Source organism: Lissotriton vulgaris, chromosome 2_1, assembly GCF_964263255.1.
Source record: "Lissotriton vulgaris chromosome 2_1, aLisVul1.2, whole genome shotgun sequence".
In the NCBI taxonomy this organism is placed as follows: Eukaryota; Metazoa; Chordata; class Amphibia; order Caudata; family Salamandridae; genus Lissotriton; species Lissotriton vulgaris.
This window is the reverse complement of record NC_141687.1, coordinates 1,766,010,260-1,766,023,293: the sequence shown is the minus strand read 5'-3', so window position 1 is coordinate 1,766,023,293 and position 13,034 is coordinate 1,766,010,260.

Genomic DNA, 13,034 nt, shown 5'->3' with positions numbered 1-13,034 from the left:
AGGGCCTCTCGGAGGGTCGACCGGTGTCTCGCAGGTCACTCTCAGCCTCCGCCACGGTCCCCAGGCTGCCTCACCACCTCTCCGTGCGGTGCAGCCACAGGCTCCCTCAGCGTCCGGGACAGTCTCACTCCAGGCTGTGTCTCGGCCGTAGGCTGCCGCCGCTTCCGGCCCCGGAGCCTTTCCGCACCGCACCTGGTCCGCTGCTTCCCGGGTGTATTCAGGGTCGATCTCAGGTCTGGGCGCAGCCCGGTATATTCCGTCACTCTCACGGCGCTATCTAGCGCCAGTGGGGGGAGAACAGGTTATTTTTAAGGCCCAGGGCCTGGACGGGTTCGGGAGCTCCGGGTAGAAGTGTCTTCCTACTCCGTCTTCTTGGCCACACCCCCAACATTCTCCTTTTTGAAGAAAATTATTTTAAACAAGTGTCTGGTACGGCGATGGGCACCTGCTTTGCTCCCAGCTATGCGAACTTGTTCGTTGCCTGGTGGGAGGAGCAGGTGTCCAGAACCTATAGGGACAACATATCCAGTGGCTCGGTGGTAAAATGGCATCGATACATCGATGATTTATTTATCATTTGGCATGGGACAGAGGAGACTGCACGTCACTATATCGCACACCTGAATGAAAACGATCACAGCTTGCATTTCACAGGAACAATTAGTCCAACTTCGGTGTATTACTTGGACCTGAGAGTACAAGTTGTTGGGGGCAAGATCGAAACATCATTATATCGGAAAGCCACTGCTGGCAATTCGATATTATATGCAACCAGCAGCCACCCCCCCAAACTAGTGCAAAGTATCCCTTATGGGGAATTGCTTAGACTCAGGAGGAATTGCACACGCGATTGTGACTTTGATACGGCAGCCACTGAAAGTATAGGCAGATTCATTTTAAGAGGTTATAACCCAACTACACTGAACAAAATGCTTTGCAAAGTGAGAGCCATGACCAGGGACAGTTTGTTTGAACAAAGTAGGGGCAAAAAAACTGATGGAGGGAAATTTCGACTAATCACCCCATATTCAGCGGAAGCTAATCACCTAAAACAAATGCTAAGGAAAAACTGGCATATTTTAAAGGCAGATAATGTCATAGGTGAGGATGTCCCTGTTTACCCACTGGTCACATTCAAAAAGGCTAGGTCCATCCGGAACCAACTGGTACGGAGCCACTTAGAAAAGATACCGTCAAAAACTAACACCTTGAGAAGTATGAAAGGCTTTTTCCCCTGCCATAAGTGTAAAGCGTGCTGTAACAGCAAAAGGGCACTTACCTATACCATTCAAGACACTGGCATGGTCAGGAAAATCAGCAAGTTTATTACTTGCAGTACACCATATGTGGTGTACTGTCTTGTCTGCCCATGTGGGCTGCAATATATAGGCAGTACGGTGCACCCATTCAAAATCCGAATTTTAGAGCACATGAGGCCGATAGACAAGGTAGATCAAGCCTATCTGGTCGCTAGACACTTTGCAGAAAAACATCAAAGTGACCGGAACCATTTACTGTGCTACGGATTAGATTTAGTTCCTGACAATATCAGAGGAGGGGATAGGCTAAAGAAACTTCGCAGACTTGAATCAAGATATATTATTGACCTTCATACGAAAACACCTTGGGGAATGAACAGTAGTGAAGACCTGATGGTCCATATTGGCACATAAATGAATGTTAACAACAAATGATGGATCTGCAAAGAAGTAATTTTGATACCTCGAAATGTATATATGTATATCATTGTATATATATATATAGAAATGGGGATCTCAGAGTTATTTTGGATGAATTACCTCTTTTCTTTCCTTTGGATTATTGATTGATTTATGACTCATTGAAAGATGAAATTTGATTTGGAGCAATGAGAAATACCTTGGTGTGCCAACTAACCGGAAAACATGATTTTGACTGATGAATTGAAAAAATGAAAAAATGCATTTTGAAATTGATAAAACAGTATATAAATGTACAAAATGTATATAAATTAGGAATTGTTGAATTATACTTGATAAACAGACCTGAATAACATCTAATGAAGGATAATGTAAATGTAAATGTAAATGTACATGTATTTATATAGCGCAAATCGCCCACATCGCAGGCATCTATGCGCTTGCTTAGGGAACCCGTCCTGGTATTCCCCTGTGAGATACCCCGGCAGGGTATCCACAAGGTGAAAGCCAGGCATCCCGCCGCGAGGGACCGTTGTGGAGATTAAGCAAGCTATTGCCCAGAGTCGCAGAGTGTGAACCCGTGAGTCGAGTAGGCACCGGAACTTGATAAACAGACCTGAATAACATCTAATGAAGGATAATGGCCGATCCACGGCTCAATTTTGTTTGTAAAACAAGTAATAGAATTCGACCTAAAATACGAAAAATTGTATATGTGAGGTGGTTATAAATTATGTACATTTCACGCTCGAATTTACTTGTGTAATGAGTGGTCTACATGCATATTAACATCATAACATGTATAGAAGGTGATTACATCGTTGTTAAAAGCACACCACTGTAAGATGGCGCTGGTAAATGTCAGCTAGCCAGTAGTCCTTCCTTGATTGTGAGGAAATTATTTAAAAACATGCAGATGTCTGGTGGCTACCGACATCGAGAAAGGCTGTGTGCCGAAACGCGAGGGCGTCTGCCTTGTCTGTTGGAATAAAGCAACCTTGGAATTGGCAATCCTGTGAGTGTGGGTAATACTTTATAGTACGAAGAATTTTGAGCACAATATATATATATATATATATATATATATATATATATATATATATATATATATATATATATATATATATATATTTACACACACATATTCATTTGCATATACATAAAATTAGTTAAGTAAAGTTCAGTAAGGTGACATCTTTTTCTAAAACACTAAACCTTATGTAATATCTAAAGACTTCTATTTACAAATATACATATTTTTATGTATGCATTAGTTAATGTCTATACATTAAGTTATATACTAAAGGTGTAAAAATAGTGATAATCTGTTGTAAATAATTTGTATTGCAAGGACCTATTTTTAGGATGGAGGTTAAAGGGAGGAAATAGGACTGGTTACTCAAGCAGTAGATTTTTTTTTCCAAATTTTTTTAAATGTGCTTTAACATTATTGCAGATAGTACTACTAATCAATGTCTTCTTTTAGTTTCAGGACCTCTAAAGAAGAAGAGGAGGGCCAGGAAGTTGTGCTGTTCCAGGGCCACTGGTGATTCCACTGATGCCATCACCGAAGGCATTCCCTCTAGTGCTGCTGAAAAGTCATATTTATTTAGGGCTTTACTACTAATTTGGCAGGCTAACTGCCCCAAAACTGCGTTTGCCAGTAGCCCTCAGCGCTGGCAGTCTCTAGACTGCTGTATTATGAAGTGCCAGGGGGTCCGCGGAGTGGGTGCGGCAGTCTAGGGGCAGTGGGCAATGGCTTTCCGTATCTATTGATGCATGTGTGTACATTTCGGCTGCACGTTTCGAATGTGCACATATGCATGATAGATGTGGAAAAATACCACCTATTCATTGTTGGGGTCCGGCCCACATGTGTTCAGACCAGCAATGGTTATGTGGTCCAAAATGGACTCACCTGTATATACCGTTAAACAGGGTCGTATTCTTTGGGGTGAAGATGCAGCTGTGAAGAGCTAACCTAGAGAAAGGGATACATGCCTAACTCTGCCTGGAAGAACAGGAGAGGGTTGAGTATGCACCCCTAATCCTTCAGGTCCGCTCGTTGGAAAGCAACTCGTAATATGGATGGCGTTGGAGCACCTCAGTACCGTCCAATGGCAGCTGCCTTTCCTCTTCCGCTACTGCTGCAGTATGCTGGTGGTGTCGGCAATCCGTCCATCTCGTAATATAGCTGTCGGACCGGCAAGATCCCAAAAAAAGGGTTTTAATCATGAAAGTGGCTGTGTATTCATTTTTAATGCCACATACTGCAAATATTATTATGCAAATTATGTGTAAAAAATTTCCCAGGGACACAGAATCACATAAATAAAATTCCAGTGGCCCCAAGGAATCAGCAATGCTGTGTGACTGTCTGACTGTACAAACTTGTTTGCAGTGGGTACCACAAATTGTGTTCCTTTCTTAAACTAGCAACAGAAAGCCGCTTGAGTGCCACCAGAAGATGGAGGTCTTCCTTTGGTCGATCACTCTGCAGGAGGAGAATTCAGTGGTGGTCACATTCTCCATTGTCCAGCAAGCGCCACCATCACCCACCTTCTGTAGGCAGCCATGCCTACTTCCCCCAGAGCAGCCCATCTCCTCCCCACCTTCAGCAGCAGGGCTCCTATTCGGGAGATCTTTCAGGGCCTTGAAGAAATAAAGGAGAGCCGGAAGGAGAATTTACTGAGAATTGACATTTTAGAGCGTTATTATAACTAGCGAAGGAAGTTTGTCTGTTGCAAGTGGTGTGGGTGGTTACAGTTTGGGAAGTAGTAGTTTTTATTAGTCATTTCATTTTGTAGTTGACTTGGGTTCAATCAGGTGAGGAGATCTGCTGCGGCCGGTTGAATGAGATCAGTTGGGGAAGTGATTAGAAGTAGGAATAAGGTTTAGTGTTTTGTGTGTTTTAGAGAGAAGGCTGGGGACTGTTGTGGGAGGCCTGGTTGGTGACTGTTGGGGAAAGGGTAACAAATAGGAATTAGATTTAGTGTTTTTTAGGGTTTAGGGAGAGGAGTGGGCTCATTGCAGGAGGAGTGGGTAGGTGTTTTTTTAAATAAAATAAACACTGTACCTTCAACTTAAATTGTTTGGTAAGTATTTAGTACTTTCATTTATTTGCATTGTTAGTTAATATTATTTACTACATGCTTTACTATTTACTTAGAATCCACATTAATTAAAACCAGGATTCTCCACCTGCCTACAGACACATGCTGAGCCCTAAACCTGGCCCATCACAGGGACATTTTCCAGTTGCCCACCCCATTGTCTACCTGACCTGCCCTATCGTGTCAGGCTGTCCCCAATGGGGCCCTCCAGTCCACTCTCCTACAAACAGTGTTGAAATTGCGACCATTTAAGACCTTTTACTCCCTTCTTCATGACTTGATATCACATGGGCACCCACTCTCCCATCACTAATTCTGTGTATTACCCTACTCTCTCCATTCATCACTAAGGAAAACGTACAACTCATGAAATAGAAATGTCACATTTTGCATACTGCCATGCCCAACCTTGAATTTTAAACACTCCCTCCTTCCAGTTCTTACCTGAGCAGAAATATATTATCTGCCTCCTCCATTTATACCTGAGCATATCTATTGTTGCAGGGGTTTTGCCAAAGGGCCTAATAGCTGGTGGCCCTAACAGGCTCAAACAGGGAAGAGGTCAGAGAAAAAACATTCGTCTTATTCTGAATAGAGTAGGTGAACCAGCAAACAAATAGTTCTGCAACGTGTAACTAAAAGAAAGAGTGGAATAGCCAAGACAGAGAAAAGCATAAATCAACACAGTGTGCAGAGTGATTTACCAAAGTAAGCATAATGAGCATTCAAGTCTTTGGAGGAGGTTACTTCAGCAGAATTGTCAGGATCATTAATTCTCTATGGGAAGTAGATTCTGGAAATACGTACACACTACCTGTCCTTGACCTGTCATTGTTATTCTGTATTTTCTGCACTATGATGTCCCCGTCTTGCCTGAGCAAGGGGTAGAGAGTGGGCAAATGTGCAGTATTTTTGTTAACCCCTGCATCCCATAATGGTTTCTCATTGATGTTGAAACTAGATTACAACAAAGTAAATCACACAATTTGGGGGAAGCGGGTTTCAGATTTCATGAACGGAATGGTAGGGGAAATTACGGAATAGTTGAAAGTAAGAGACACACATGGCATTCAGAAACTCCACTAGCATGGCACATCAAGGAAGGAAGATGACATTTAAGTTAATGTATTTAACTAGTCTTTTGGTGTACACAGACTCCCAAGTTAGTTCTCGGTTGGAATGCAACATAGGGAGAACGCACACAATTTACAAAAATAATGAAAGTAAAAACATTATATTGTATGAAGGTTGTGCAATTGCATTCTCCTGACATTATCCCTCTTGAGAACATGTCTGAGCCACAGAATAAAAGCAATATTGAGGTTTCTTGTAGAAGGGAAGGCTTGTGGAATGCGAAAAGCAAATGACAATAGCTGAGACTCGGAGAGTGCAGAGCATGGTCTACCATTAACGAAGTTCCACTACAGTACCTATCCTAGACAAGCAGACAACCAGCTACATGTATCCAGAATGATTGATCATCCATAGAATAACAACATTTAGCAATATTGTCCTGTGATTTGCTACTCAAGCCACTGATCTGCTTTATTTTAATCACCCCTATCTAGTTCACAGGGATAAGCCTCTCTTGAATCATGCTTTCAGTAGGTATAGTTACTGGGCCTTCTCAGGGATGTTTTTGACAGGGATTGCAGAACCCACCTAAGATAACTGCGTTGTTAAATCAAATGGAGTGACCTACGGGTCACAGAACTCAATGAAGCTGGCCTATTTCACCATGCTAAGCCTGCACCTGTTCTTAAATGTAAAGCTTCTATTTGTCTGTGTAGTACGCCCTGTAGCATCCTTGCAATACCTTCCCTGTAGTGCTAAATATTCTGTTTGTGTGTACTTTTGAACTGTGGTATGATTAAAGCACTTCTCTGTTTCTTAAAATAAAAGCGTTAGGCTTGACCTTCACTTATTGTATCTATTGTTTGACTGCTTGAGTTTTCAGTCTCTACCTTCCTGAGAGGCCTTAGATTACTCACCTTCAATGCATTCATATTCAGTGGTATATCTGACCCATTTGCAGCTCCAAAGTAGGAAGGACACAGAGGCAAAAGACCCCAACCACAATGGGTGTAGTCGAGTAGTCTAAATAGGTTTCTCTCTGATCACTCACTGTTGGTCTTTAAATAATGCAGACAAAAATTAGCCTTAAGATGTAATTGCGAAGACTATGATCTAAGGCCCTAACTGATCAATCTTTTGCCCCCACACAGTTTTTTCAACATAATCAAGAAATGGCAGGGAGAAGAGCACTGGAATAGGCAGCTTAGAGGAGAGTGCATTTCAGAAATCACAGGGGTAAAGATGAAAATGGAATGCATACTTCAAGACACAGAAGCAACACTAATGAGCCTAGAGAAGGAAATGGTGCTCAACCCAGATCCGATGCAACCATTATTTGCAGCAAGAGACAACTTGAGGCACCTGAACTAAACTAGATAAGTACACTTAATACAAAGTATGGGCTGAGTTAGATCTTGTCCGTCGTCCCTCTGTAGCGGAATTTACAAGCGTTCCATCATGCGGATGGAATCCGATCCACCCTAGTTAGATGTGTGCTGGCTAAACTGCCGTCAGCATCGACAGAGTATTTTCCGTCATGTAAATGGCGGACTTCTCTGCTGGCTAACATTACTCCATAACTCCATCGTCTTCAGGGTGGAGGGAATTCATAGAGACTATTTAGATATCACAGTTGTGCTGGCGGTGTTCTAGCAGCGGGTTTCGGGTGGAAAGATTTCGTTGTGGGATGCGATCAACATTGGACTATTCCTGTGGCTGTAGGATGATTGCTAGCATCACACACCTGATGTGTTTTCCTTAATTGTACGCACCTGCATACCACCCTATAAAACACACTACCTTTCAGACCATGATTCTTTGCCATTCCGAAACACAGCATCACATTTTCCTGAAGAAGTATTGTCAGAGTATTCTGGGTTTATATTTTTGCTCCCTCTGTTTCTTGTGCATTTTACATTTTATTTTATTTTACTTGTGGGTTTAAAAACTCATTTAATTTAATTACATTATAATTGCTGGTAACAGAAATCCTCCTTTTACAGAGAGAGAATTGGCAGTAATGGTAGACAAAAATATTAGAATAGAACGACAATCATTTGGAGTCCAAGTCCAAAATATAACCATATCTCAGAAAAGGCAAATGTGGGCCAGAATACTTGACAGAGTAAATGCTGTAGCAAACAACCCCCAGACACAGAAGGAACTTAGGAAGAGGTGGAAGGACCTGTTGGGGACAGTGCACTCCGTGGCCTCCAAGCATCACCTGGAGGCCCAGAGGATGGGTGGTGATGCGCCCAGCCCCAGCTTACAACCTTTTCCCAGGAAGGAAAAGGTCTTGTAGATGCTACATCCTGAAGGCTTGACAGGAATCCCTGGTTGAGTGGAGACTGTTAGGTTGTACTTTTGAATGTATCACTAAACCTAAATCTAGTTTTTCATTTTAACTTAGCTGTTGCTAAGGGCCTGGTTATGATCTTGGCGGAGGGGATACTCCGTCATATCTCGTCCACCGTATTGCAAGTTCTATTGGATATAATGGAATTGTAATTTGGCGGACAGGATATCCGTCACATTTGTAATGGAGTAACCCTGTCTGCCAAGATCGTAATCAGGCCCTAAGTGTTTTGCACCTTTGTTAAACATATAAACTTAGTTATATTAGTATAATATGTTTTGTCGTGCTTGTTTGTTTGAATGTATTTTGTTGTGATTAAGATTACACTTTTCAATCTCAGTAACATTTTACATAATGTAATAGTGTTTTTACACAAATAACATATTTCATATATGTGTTTTATGTGCGAAATATCAGATTTGTGTTCTTACTACATATTTTCACTAGGTATGTTTAACTTACTATTTTGCTACTGTTGTGCATGTTTAATAGAAATGACTACAACTACCATGATGCCTTGTTTTTGTTATGTGAATATGAGATTGCAATTTAATTCTGCTCTTTTTCTCTTTTCATATTTTGAAGTGTTTTGTAGTTTTATTAACCTCTTTTTCATGCTATGTTTTAAATGTGTTTGTGTGGCCCTATCCTTGGTATCTCATTGAATTGATATTATTTGTTTCACAAATCAGAGTATTCTGACTTACTAATGTGAAGGTATTGAATTTTGTATGCTGAATATCTGTTGTATTTTTTTTAACACAATGTTTAAAAGTAAATGTACTTTGGAATGTTTATATGATGAGTAATTCTATATATCCTCCTAAGTTGTATAATTGTCAGAATTTGTGTCTGCTTGGCTTTGGTATGGTTTCTGTCACATTTCTCCTCTCTACTGTGTGGTGTTGAATCTTTTGTATATGTTATGTATACTTACAATTTGTTTTTTATTCAGGACATCCTTTTACCTGCTATTTTGAAGTTGTTATGTTAAATAGTTATTTCAGTTTATCATACTACCACTGAAAGGTGCATTCAATATATTAATTAACTTTCCTTTTATTCTTCTTCTTCATTTTCAGCTTCAAACTCATTTGACGTATAATCTAGACTTTTACAACTTCTTTATTTTTCTACATTCATTATAGGTCCAAAACACAGAGTACGTGTCAAGAGTATTTCATCCTGCTCCTCCGTATCGGTTCGCTGCTCAGTTTAGCCAACTTTTCGACACCCTCAATTCTGTTTGCTAAAACGACACAGTAGATTGAGGTTATCAAGTGAGGGAAGGCAGGGAAAGGAAAAGCAGGGAAGAAGATCTGGAAAGAAATAAAACTGTATAATCAAACCTTAGAATCTGTGTGCCTCTTCTCTATTTTAGGTATAACTATCTATATCTAATAAGAGCCTAATGCATCTGTAATGAAAGATAACTTTAAATAGGAATCATTGGAGGAGTGGATTTCATTCCATCATGACTTTCCTTTCTCCAAACTTAATTCGAGTAAGTGTGCTAAAACAGGACAAAAGTGTTCATATCAATTCCTATCCACAGTGAGTTGTTCTGTTATATCTACACAACACTTTACTATATACCCACTAATAAACTGTACAAGCCTTGCCTCACAGGGTGTGGAACCGAACCACCGATCTCTAGAAATCCCTGTTAAGAATGTCAACAAACACCTTCAGGAATATTCATTAAATGGATCTTTGCGCATATTGACAGCAAAGCGCAAAAGCGGCACAATCCAATTCCGCACTCACCCAATGTTTGATCATGTAATCTTGTATTTGCCTCATATTATTTCATGGTGATCTTGATACTACACCCAAACGTATAACGAAGGGGAAACACCACATGTCCAGTTTTAATCCGCTGTTTCCAAATCACAGCCTAATATCTTTAGGCAGAATTACCAGGTTAATTGTCTTGTATCTGATCAACAAATGTCGGTTGAGCAGAATCACACCCCAGTGCTCACAGTCAGTATCAGTTAAGCAAACAGATTTCTCCAGTGACCTTATGTATGAAGCACCGTCATGTGCCCCTAACAGACATGGGGCTAGATGTAGGACCGGCTAACTAGCGCCTTGCAAATTGGGACTCATTTGCGAGTCGCAATTTGTGAGGAGCTATTTGGCATATACATCAGTGTGTTTAACACTGTTTTGCGATTCCCAATATGGTCGCATATTGCGAGGCTCATGAATATTAATGAGCCTCTTGCAATTTGTGAGCCCATTGGGAATGACAGGCCCTCCCAGGGATGGTGGCCTGCTGGGCTCAGCAGACCACCATGTTTGGGGCTGCTTTTAAAAAAAACAGTTTTTAGGTCTCGCGACCTATCAATGCGCGCAAGCGCATTGAGCGGAGCGAGAATTCATGTCCTCAAAACGCTCGTAAAACCAAGGGTTTCGTTCATGCGGTTTTGTTTAAGTTCACGTGAATCACGTGACCAAACAAGCACGCGCATCAGCCTCCCTCCCTCCTAATTGCATTTTTTTTAACAGCCGCACAGCACATCAAAGGGCTTCGCCCAGCGTGCGCTCTGCGGCTTCTCGGCTTCTTCTCCCCTAATTATTCATGGCTCAGTTTCCCGGCGCACGCATTTGTTCACATTTTTTTCGTCGCTCTCCCCACTCGGCCCCCTCCCCTGCCCGCCGTGTCGCATTTCTCCTCCCCCCTCCCCTTCTCTGCCTTCCCTCCGTCTTGTTTGGTTTTGCTTCAGACAGTGATAGATGAGTGACCTATGTTGTACACAAATAGCTTAACAGTGGGCTCTGGGCGGTCCATTGGTTAGCCTTCTTGGCAATCTCATTTTCTTCCTTGGTTATTCAATGGATTTCCTTCCTCTTGTTTGCGCGCCCCCTTTAGAAAATAGCTTGAATTTTTTTTATTACCCTGAAACTGATTGCATGACTTTTCTCGTGGCTGTTTTCTTGCTATCAATACATGTGCTGTCTCCCCATCCCTTCCTCGCCTTACCCTGGTTCTGGTACCACCCCGCCCCCGTTGTGGTGATTTTTCCTTTACCCCATCCCCTTTCTTTTGGTGGCTTGCAGCTTTTTATTCGGAACATAATTTCTGATAATACATGCACCTTTATAATGTACTGCTCCGAGATCTGCTTTGTTTTAAAAATATTAGCTTTAGCATCTTAATGCACCCGTAATCATGCTTGCCCTGCTTGTTTTTATTTTTGATATTCAGCAACAAGCATTGGCTAAGTCTACAGGTTGGCTAAACTTTCAACTGTAATGCCTTTTGAGTTTGCCAATGCTTGCTTTTATGATGTGCCAGGCAGAACTCGTGTCATGTCGGCTGTGCGTGTAATATTTGGAATAATGTGTTGGTAAGACTGTAAAGTTATCAACAGCACCGGTAGCAGAACGTTCTGGCTTCTTGGCTGCAAATCATAAATCCAGGTAGTATTATTGACTGTGGCACATCTGTATCAAACCTCGGACTTAAACAACTTGTCACTACCCCCACCCACATCGCAGGTCACACACTCGACCCCATCTTCACCTCCAGCAAGCATGTTTCCTTCAGCCACACCACAGCTCTCCTTTGGACTGACCACAGCTGCGTTCACTTCACCTACAACAAGCCTACATCCAACAACCACCCCCGACCCACATTGCAAAGAAACTGGAACAAAATCTCCATCGACCAGATCTCATCATCGCTTCTTCAAAAGCCCCCCGCCCAATCCTCCAACTCCGACCAAGCAGCCACCAACCTCACCCAATGGCTATCCAACAGCGCCGACACCCTAGCACCACTGAAAAAACGACAAATCAAACTAGGCAGCAAGAAGGCCTCCTGGTTCAACGATGACCTTAAGAAATCCAAGAAATTCTGTCGCTCCCTCGAGAAGGCCTGGAAAAAAGACCCAACCACCAGCACCAAGGACGCCTTAAAAAACGCCACCCGCATACACCACCAACTAATCCGAAATGCCAAAAAAGCAGCCTTCAAGGACCGTCTAGATAACAACACCCACAACAGCAAGGAATTATTCAACATCGTCAAGGAATTTACCAACCCATCAGCCAACTCCAACGACATCACCCCCTCTCAAGCCCTCTGCGACTCCCTAGCCTCATTCTTCTACAACAAAATTGCAGACATCCACAACAGCTTCGACAACCAACCCGGAGATCAACACACCCATTCTCCTGCAGGACCCCCTCCCCCCCTGAACATCCTCAATGACTGGAAGCCAATCTCTACTGAGGACACCATCCGTCTGATGAACTCTATCCACTCAGGATCCCCCACAGACCCTTGCCCTCATTACATCTTTAACAAAGCAGACTCCATTATTGCACCGCACCTCCAAGACGTCATCAACTGCTCCCTCAACTCCGCAACCTTCCCGGAAAGTTGGAAACATGCCGAACTCAGCGCCCTCCTGAAGAAACCCACAGCTGACCCCACCGAACTCAAAAACTATCGCCCTATCTCACTCCTTCCATTCCCGGCCAAAGTCATCGAGAAAGCTGTCAACAACCAACTCGCCGCATTCCTCGAAACCAACAAATCCCTCGACTCCTCACAATCCGGCTTCCGAGCCAAGCACAGCACCGAAACCGCCCTCATCGCTGCAACAGACGACATTCGGACTCTACTGGACAATGGAGACACAGTCGCCCTCATCCTCCTCGACCTCTCCGCAGCCTTCGACACAGTCTGTCATAGCACCCTTTTACAGCGCCTCAGAAACGTCGGAATCCAAGGAAAAGCACTGGAATGGATCACCTCGTTCCTCACCGGAAGAACCCAGAGAGTCCGCCTTCCACCAT